Genomic DNA, 8,159 nt, shown 5'->3' with positions numbered 1-8,159 from the left:
TAGGTGAGGAAAGCAAGGTATTCATAAGTTCACAGAACTTGCCTCAAATCATAGCTAGACTCACTCAGAATCGTAGCATATCCATGCTCCTCATGGAGCAAAGAATAAAGCACCTCATGTTCTAGATGAACTATTTCACAGAGATATAGAAAGATTAAATCACTTGCCCAAGATCAACAGCTATAGATTCTCTGACCTAAACCTGGGTCTTCAGATTGCAACTCCTGTTCCTTGTTAATCCAGATGCAAATGTCTAAGACTCCAGAGTAGGTCCTCAGATACTAACTGTCCTGGTTTCCCATTAAAACATACAACCTTCCATTACTTCTTAATTAGGTTCAGTCCCTGATACATCAGAGAATTATCCAGCAGACATCTATAGGAGCTGTAAAAGGGAGTCAGGTTTGAGACTGGGAATTAGCTGTCTTCCTCCATCTGCTATATTTTCAGCTGAGTCATATTCATCCAAACACAATCTTCACACCAACCATGCTTTACTCACATTCAGGAATGTCTATATAAAGTTAAATCATATATGAAAACCAGTCTTTTTAATTTGAGAGTTCATGACAATAAGTGTATGTTGTATTCCCATACACATCAAAATGAAAGGGTCAATAATTTGCCCCACCATGGTTACCATCACCTTCATGTCCTTTTCTCAAAGTCAAAAGGTGACAAAGAGTAGGAAATAAACCCCAAATGGTATGTGATCCACTAAAGGCATCTTTATGAGTCCTCCAAGTGCCCCCCTCACTTTGTTGGAAAAGTGATTATTGTCAGTCCAGTGAAGAAGGTAAGGCACCTGATCTGTGAGACAGAAGCTGTTACCTGTGCCCTGATAAGGGCACAAACTTTTTCCTCCATTTGAGCAAAACTATAGCTTGTGTTAAAAAGCAGGTTTCCAAATAGGTTTTTATACTCCCGAGTTGACTGTGTTGATAGCAAGGGGACCACAAAGTTTGGGTGGCTCTAGTGAGGCTGGTTACCTGGTTGACTTGATGATTTTTTGCCTCTGTGTTGCCAGTTACCAAGGTAACATGTCTTGTAACAGCGTATTTTGTCAATTGCTGAAGATCAGGAGGCACTGCATATAACAAAGGGCTTGTCAAAGTGAAACCCATGTCTCAAGGTTCATGAGCAGTGATGGACCTGGGGACCATCTTTAAGGACAGAATCTTCCTCTGTGGAAGTGGCTATGTGAGCCAGTGAATGTGCCATTCTGAAGGCAGATAGGAACAGGGTGTTGTAAGCTGCCCAGGGTAGAATGAAGAGGACACTTTCAGTCTTGAGTCCTCAAGCATGATCGCTGTCAAATTTAAGATTCAGGCTGGAGAGTTGGCAATGAGACATTAGCTTGGAACACTGACGGGGTAGAAGGAGTGTTTGGCTGGATGACCTTGCTTGGCACACTGAAAAAGTGGAGTGTATTTAAACGTGATCTCTTGGTAGGCTGAAGAGTGGGGTGGCTGTAGCAGTCATTACTGCGTGAGGTCGATGGAAATGTGCTACAGAAATTAAGGAAGAGGCAGCGTGGCAGAGGGGTGTGGGCATGGGATTTGGAGTCATTGAATCTGAGTTCAGCTATCCTCGGTGTGAAATGGATTTTTGGAAAAGCGAGATGGAATGGCTTGTTTCTGTCAAGTCTTACTTGCCGACTAAAATTCCCTTGTCTATTTTTCAGGGTTTTCACAAGGCAGTGGGTCATTTCGGAAAGCCAGTAAATGAAGGCGTCTGTGAAGGTCGAGTTCCCCATTAAAGAGATCAGAGCGCGCATATTTCTCCTCTTGTTAGGTGGGTTTCTCTACTGCTTTTGGAAGCTGTCACAGAAGAAAGGGAGGAAGAGGAAGGGGAAATTGAAGCGAAAGAGAAAGTGCAAAAGGGAGGAGAGCTATGCAAATATTGATCAAGGCAGGAGGCAAGGGTTTCTGGGTGTCAGGAAAGCGTCTTCTTTCCCGAAGAAAGGGCTAAAATCTGGTGAAGGTCCTTTTTTTGGTGTGTTTTTAAGCGATCGTCTAATTGGATAAAGGCTCAGGTGTGGAGCCGGTGTTTTCGGGTGTAGGAGGTAGGCGAGAACATGTGAGTCTTAGTCAAAGTTTTTGTAAGGGGCGCGAGTGGAAAAGGGTGCTGTCGCGAAGGGGTAAGGGAGTAGGAGACTGGTTCCTCGAACTTCAAGTGGAGAGAAAGCTTTGTAATTTTAAACTATGAGTGGCTTTTTGGGATCTGAAAAGAGGTTTTTCTGTACAACAGTTTTGGTTAACTAAAAGAACTTCTTCTGTGAAACTTTCAGAGGTCAAGGGTCAGGAAACAAATCCTATTTAGTTAGCTGGTTTTCTGCACACCGTGCTTGAGAATCTGGAAGGCTGTGTACAGCCTCGAGACTAAAGGTTTTACTCCTTACTTCCATTTCATTTTAAATCTGCTACATTTTCCATTAGAGGACCAATTTCTGCTCTGCATGCTTTGGAAACAGCCATAGGTGATACTGAAACAAAAGAGTAACCTAGCATTTGCTCCAGTAAAAACTATTTTGAGGTAGCTGAAGTTATGAGACAGCAATCAGTCTGAAGGACAATCATCACTCCAACGGGAAAAAAGCCTGTAGGTTCTCCTGTCAACTTGCCTTCAAGTCCGCCCTCCCTCCTGCAACAGCCAAGATCTGGATAAAAATGACCCCTTCCACAGCAGCGGCTCCCGGGCCTGCTTGGCCTTCCCTGAGATGCCAGGGGACCGGTGATAAAAGTATGCTTCCCACCTTCTGACCGAGATGAGGTACTCTGGGTCCACAATGAGAGACATTTTGCAGGGATACGGTCAACTAGGCATGTTCGGCATGTCTATTCATGCTTGTTACAGCAGTTTTTGTTTTCCCAACAGTGAGAGGCACCCAGTGGTAGGAGAAAGAATAAAATTTTTGTTCATTGGGGAAAAAAAATTAGTTATAAAGCAAAAGCTTTTTGAATTGACTGCCCAGGATTACCATGATCACCAGAATTTCACCATGCAGCCAAAGACAAGAGGGAACCAGGCAGAATATCAGGCCAGTGTAAAAGCACACGGGAATCAGTTTCTTACATATAAGGCATAATGTGGTAGTTTTTCCACTTTGGGAGAAATCACAGAGGTCAGAACACCTGGAAGTGCAAATTTCTAGGCCTTGAAAGGAGAAAGCCTAGTTTGATCAAGGTATCTCCCCTGCTAGGGACGTAGGAGCAGAAACTGTCAACTACCACTTCAGTGCCCCAGAAGCAACATTTGGGACAAATACCAGAAAGTTTCAGTAACAGTAAAATGTAGTCTATTTAATGAAGTGTACACATAAACTGGCCCATATTATTAGGTGGCATAAAATAATTTATTCAGAGAAGACATTCTCTCATCTAGTGGAAGATTGTCTTAAAAATATTTTGGGGAAAATGAATGTTAAAAGTAAAATTAATTAATTAATTTTAAAAAAAGAAAAGATAAAAAAAATATTTTGGGGACTCTCAGGGGAGGAGCCAAGATGGCAGAATAGAAAGATACACATCTGCTAGCTCCTAACCCACAGCCCATAAAACACCTGTAAAGAAGAACTCCCCACAAATTCTGGAGCAGAGCAGCAGAAGCGACAGAACAATGGAGCAGAGGAGATTTCTGTTCCAGAGAAACCTGAAAAACTGACACGAGGGGTCCGTGCACTGGACCCGGAGCCTCTGCTCTGCCTTGGCCATGAGGCACAAAGAGCAGCAGATTGGAGCAGGCTTCAGGGACAGAATCTCCAGCAGCAGCGCAGGTCCCTCCACCCACAGGTGCCAAAGGTCAGTGAGAGGGTCTTTTCAGCCCACTGAGAGGGGAGCGGGGTGTCTCCATGATTCAGGCCCCCTTGGGAGGCAGTAGCAGAGGTGGCAGCAGACAGGGGCTCCCAAAGCAGGCAGGAGCCTGGATCCATTGTTGAAGGTCTCTGAATAAACCCCCTGAGTGAACTAAGCCCCGTGTGGTGGCCCTGCCCCCACCTGAGCACCTGAACTTAATCTCACACTGAATAGCATCCCTGCCCCCGCTGAAAGCCCTGAGGCTGGGAAGCAGCATTTGAATCTCAGCCCCTAAGTGCTAGCTGGGCAGATCTGGAGGCCAAGTGGGTGTGAAGAGGATGCTCAGAAGTCAAGTCACTGGCTGGGAAAATGCCCAGAAAAGGGAAAAAAAATAAGACTATAGAAGGTTACTTTCTTGGTGAACAGGTATTTCCTCCCTTCCTTTCTGATGAGGAAGAACAATGTTTACCATCAGGGAAAGACATAGAAATCAAGGCTTCTATATCCCAGCCCACCCAATGAGCTCAGGCCATGGAAGAGCTCAAAAAGGATTTTGAAAATCAAGTTAGAGAGGTGGAGGAAAAACTGGGAAGAGAAATGAGAGAGATGCAAGAAAAGCATAAAAAGTAGGTCAACACCTTGCTAAAGGAGACCCAAAAAAATGCTGAAGAAAATAACACCTTGAAAAATAGGCTAACTCAATTGGCAGGAGAGGGTCAAAAAGCCAATGAGGAGAAGAATGCTTTAAAAAGCAGAATTAACCAAGTGGAAAAGGAGGTTCAAAAGCTCACTGAAGAAAATAGTTCTTTCAAATTTAGAATGGAACAGATGAAGGCTAATGACTTTATGAGAAATGAAGAAATCACAAAACAAAACCAAAAGAATAAAAAAATGGAAGATAATGTGAAATATCTCATTGGAAAAACAACTGACGTGGAAAACAGATCCAGAAGAGACAATTTAAAAATTATGGGACTACCTGAAAGCCATGATCAAAAAAAGAGCCTAGACATCATCTTTCATGAAATTATCAAGGAAAACTGCCCTGATATTCTAGAACCAGAGGGCAAAATAAGTATTCAAGGAATCCACAGATCACCTCCTGAAAGAGATCCAAAAAGAGAAACTCCTAGGAACATTGTGGCCAAATTCCAGAGTTCCCTGGTCAAGGAGAAAATATTGCAAGCAGTTAGAAAGAAACAATTCAAGTATTGTGGAAATACAATCAGGATAACACAAGATCTAGCAGCTTCCACATTAAGAGATCGAAGGGTATGGAATAGGATATTCCAGAAGTCAAAGGAACAGGACTAAAACCAAGAATCACTTACCCAGCAAAACTGAGTATAATACTTCAGGGGAAAAAATGGTCTTTCAATGAAATAGAGGACTTTCAAGCATGCTTGATGAAAAGACCAGAGCTGAAAAGAAAATTTGACTTTCAAACACAAGAATGAAGAGAAGCATGAAAAGGTAAACAGCAAAGAGAAGTCATAAGGGACTTACTAAAGTTGAACTGTTTACATTCCTACGTGGAAAGACAATATTTGTAACTCTTGAAACTTTTCAGTTTCTGGGTAGTGGGTGGGATTATACACACACACACACACACACACACACACACAGAGCACAGAGTGAATTGAATAGGATGGGATCATATCTTAAAAAAATGAAATTAAGTGGTGAGAGAGAAATATATTGGGAGGAGAAAGGGAGAAATAGAATGGGGCAAATTATCTCTCATCAAAGAGGCAAGCAAAAGACTTTTTAGTGGAGGGAAAAAGAGAGGGATGAGATAAAAACATGAAGTTTACTCTCATCACATTCGACTCAAGGAAGGAATAAAATGCACACTCATTTTGGTGTGAAAACCTATCTTACAATACAGGAAAGTGGGGGAGAAGAGGATAAGCAGGGTGGGGGGGATGATGGAAGGGAGGGCAATGGGAGGAGGGAGCAATTTGAAGTCAACACTCTTGGGGAGGGACAGGATCAAAAGAGAGAATAGAAGCAATGGGGGCAGGATAGGATGGAGGGAAATATAGTTAGTCTTACACAACACAACTATTATAGAAGTCATTTGCAAAACTACACAGATATGGCCTATATTGAATTGCTTGCCTTCCCAAAGGGAATGGGTGGGGAGGGAGGGATGAAGAGAAGTTGGAACTCAAAGTTTTAGGAACAACTGTCGAGTACTGTTCTTGCTACTACGAAATAAGAAATACAGGTAATGGGGTACAGAAAGTTATTTGGCCCTACAGGACAAAAGGGAAGATGGGGACAAGAGAAGGGAGGGATGATAGAAGAGAGGGCAGATTGGTGATAGGGGCAATCAGAATGTTCAGTATTTTGGGGTGGGGGGAAGGGACAAATGGAGAGGAAATTTGGAACCCAAAATTTTGTGAAAATGAATGTTCAAAGTTAAATAAATAAATTTTAAAAGTATTTTGGCAGAGTGCTAGTAGGCATTATAGGCAACCGTTGGCTTAGGAAAGTCTGGAAGGCTTCAGAACCATGCCTTTTATGAAATCCTCTTTCTCTACTATTTGAGGAAAAAAAATAAGGAATAACAATGTCCATTAAAAGTCACTGACAATTAATTCCTTCCTTTTATTCCATTAAACTTTGAAAAGGCCATATATTAAACTAGTCAACTCAAGCGGCAAAGTTGGTCTTGATGTTTTCTTTATAATGTTTCTTCAAGTGTGTGTCTTCAGGGTTCAGGACAAAGTGGCATAAAATGACAGATTGTTGAGAAATATAGGAAAAAGACAGCTCCTCTAATCAAGATATATATATGTATATATTATATATATATAGCTTAACTTTATATGTAAAATGAGAAATAAAATTAAACATAGCTTTCAGAAAAACATTAAATTCAGCTCTGTGATGCAGTCTAAGAGGACAAATTTTCATAGGACACAAACAGCAAACGATTATAGAATAGCTACTTTTCAAAGTGCAAAAATCAGGGGGAAAGTGCAAACACCGCCCCCCCCCCCCCCATATAACAAATTATGCAGTCTAGTTTCCCACATTTGGGGAAATCCCCAGAGTCAGCCCTTCTCAAGTGCAAAGGATAAGCCTCACCCTGGGGAAACCACCATGGAATCACCCCGTGCCAGGTAAATATGATGCTCAACACCATGCTCCACCACTCCCTCACCACACACACTCTAAACACATGATCAGGCACCATCTCCTTGGGGAAAACTCCCACACAAGTCTCCTCATCCCCATAATGATCTGGCCCTTACTGTCATCACTTCCCAAACCTGCCCCACTGGAGACCACCATTTATTGGCTGACCTGCCGAATTTAGACAAGAAAATGAATGGGAACTGATGTAAGGTTATGACATTTCCTCACCCTCAAAGGATCAGAACAGGTGTTTTAGCTTTTGTTATTGTTCCACCTTGGAATCAAGCCTCTCTGAACTCACAGGTCCAAATGAATTTGGCCGCTTCCTGAGTTCAACTATCTCCCCCAAATCCATTCCAGGCCTTTTCCAACCTCCCTTACCCCAGATACTCCATGATGATGAAAAGTTGGAAACATTTATAAGGTTTCAGACCCATGCTGTCCTTCAAAGCAGTAACCTTCATGGGCTAGAGACACTTACTCAAATGATGCTTCCACTGCCTCCAGTGGATTGGACCTGAGCTGGGAGACACCTGGTTTCACTAGGAGCTCTTAGACACTTTCTTGATTTGTGAAAGATCAGAGAACAGTACAATCAGAACTTTGACCTTATCAGGTTCAATCTCCTCCTTTTCCAGAGAGCCAACAGAGTCCTAGAGATGTTAAGCAACATGCCCAAAGGTTCCACAGGCGATTCCAAGGCAGCCCTCTTCTGACTCCAGACTCAACACTCTTACCAATCTCCTTTGCGAAATCTAACTTGCAATTTTCTTAAACTGCTGTCTGTTCAAAACCAGCTTGGGAGGCACATTTATTGTCACATAAAATCCTAATCCTTTAGTAGAACTTCCATTCCTGCCCCCACAAGTGAACCTTACTTACTAACTTTAATTACTTAACCTTACAGGCCAACAAGAAAAGCAGACAGGCTTCCAAAGAGAAGGCTTTGCTTTTCCCAAACCTTCTTCTGATGAGAACCTATCACCCAGTCCCAAGTCCACAACTTGATTCTGGTGCTTAGTTTTGGTCACCTATGCCATACAACTCTGTCATGTTTATAACCCAAAGTGAAAAACAACCAAGGAATGCTTACTGGGATTGTGAAATCAGTCCCTGCAGAGTCCACTCAAACACATTGCTTTCCATCTCAGAATAAAATGTAACAGATTTTAGGAAAAGCTGTCATCCTGTCTCCATATAAAATAGGCTACAACCTCC

At 42.4% G+C, this 8,159-nt stretch overlaps 1 non-coding gene across 1 annotated transcript; it reads right to left on the bottom strand.

Moving 5' to 3' along the window:
- Positions 1-6,770: 6,770 nt before the first annotated feature.
- Positions 6,771-6,933, bottom strand: LOC140509430 (U1 spliceosomal RNA). Its single transcript, XR_011968748.1, has one exon. It is a non-coding gene; the product is annotated as a U1 spliceosomal RNA (small nuclear RNA).
- Positions 6,934-8,159: the final 1,226 nt, after the last annotated feature.

Source organism: Notamacropus eugenii, chromosome 5, assembly GCF_028372415.1.
Source record: "Notamacropus eugenii isolate mMacEug1 chromosome 5, mMacEug1.pri_v2, whole genome shotgun sequence".
NCBI lineage: Eukaryota > Metazoa > Chordata > Mammalia > Diprotodontia > Macropodidae > Notamacropus > Notamacropus eugenii.
This window is presented reverse-complemented; position numbering and strand designations above follow the sequence as displayed.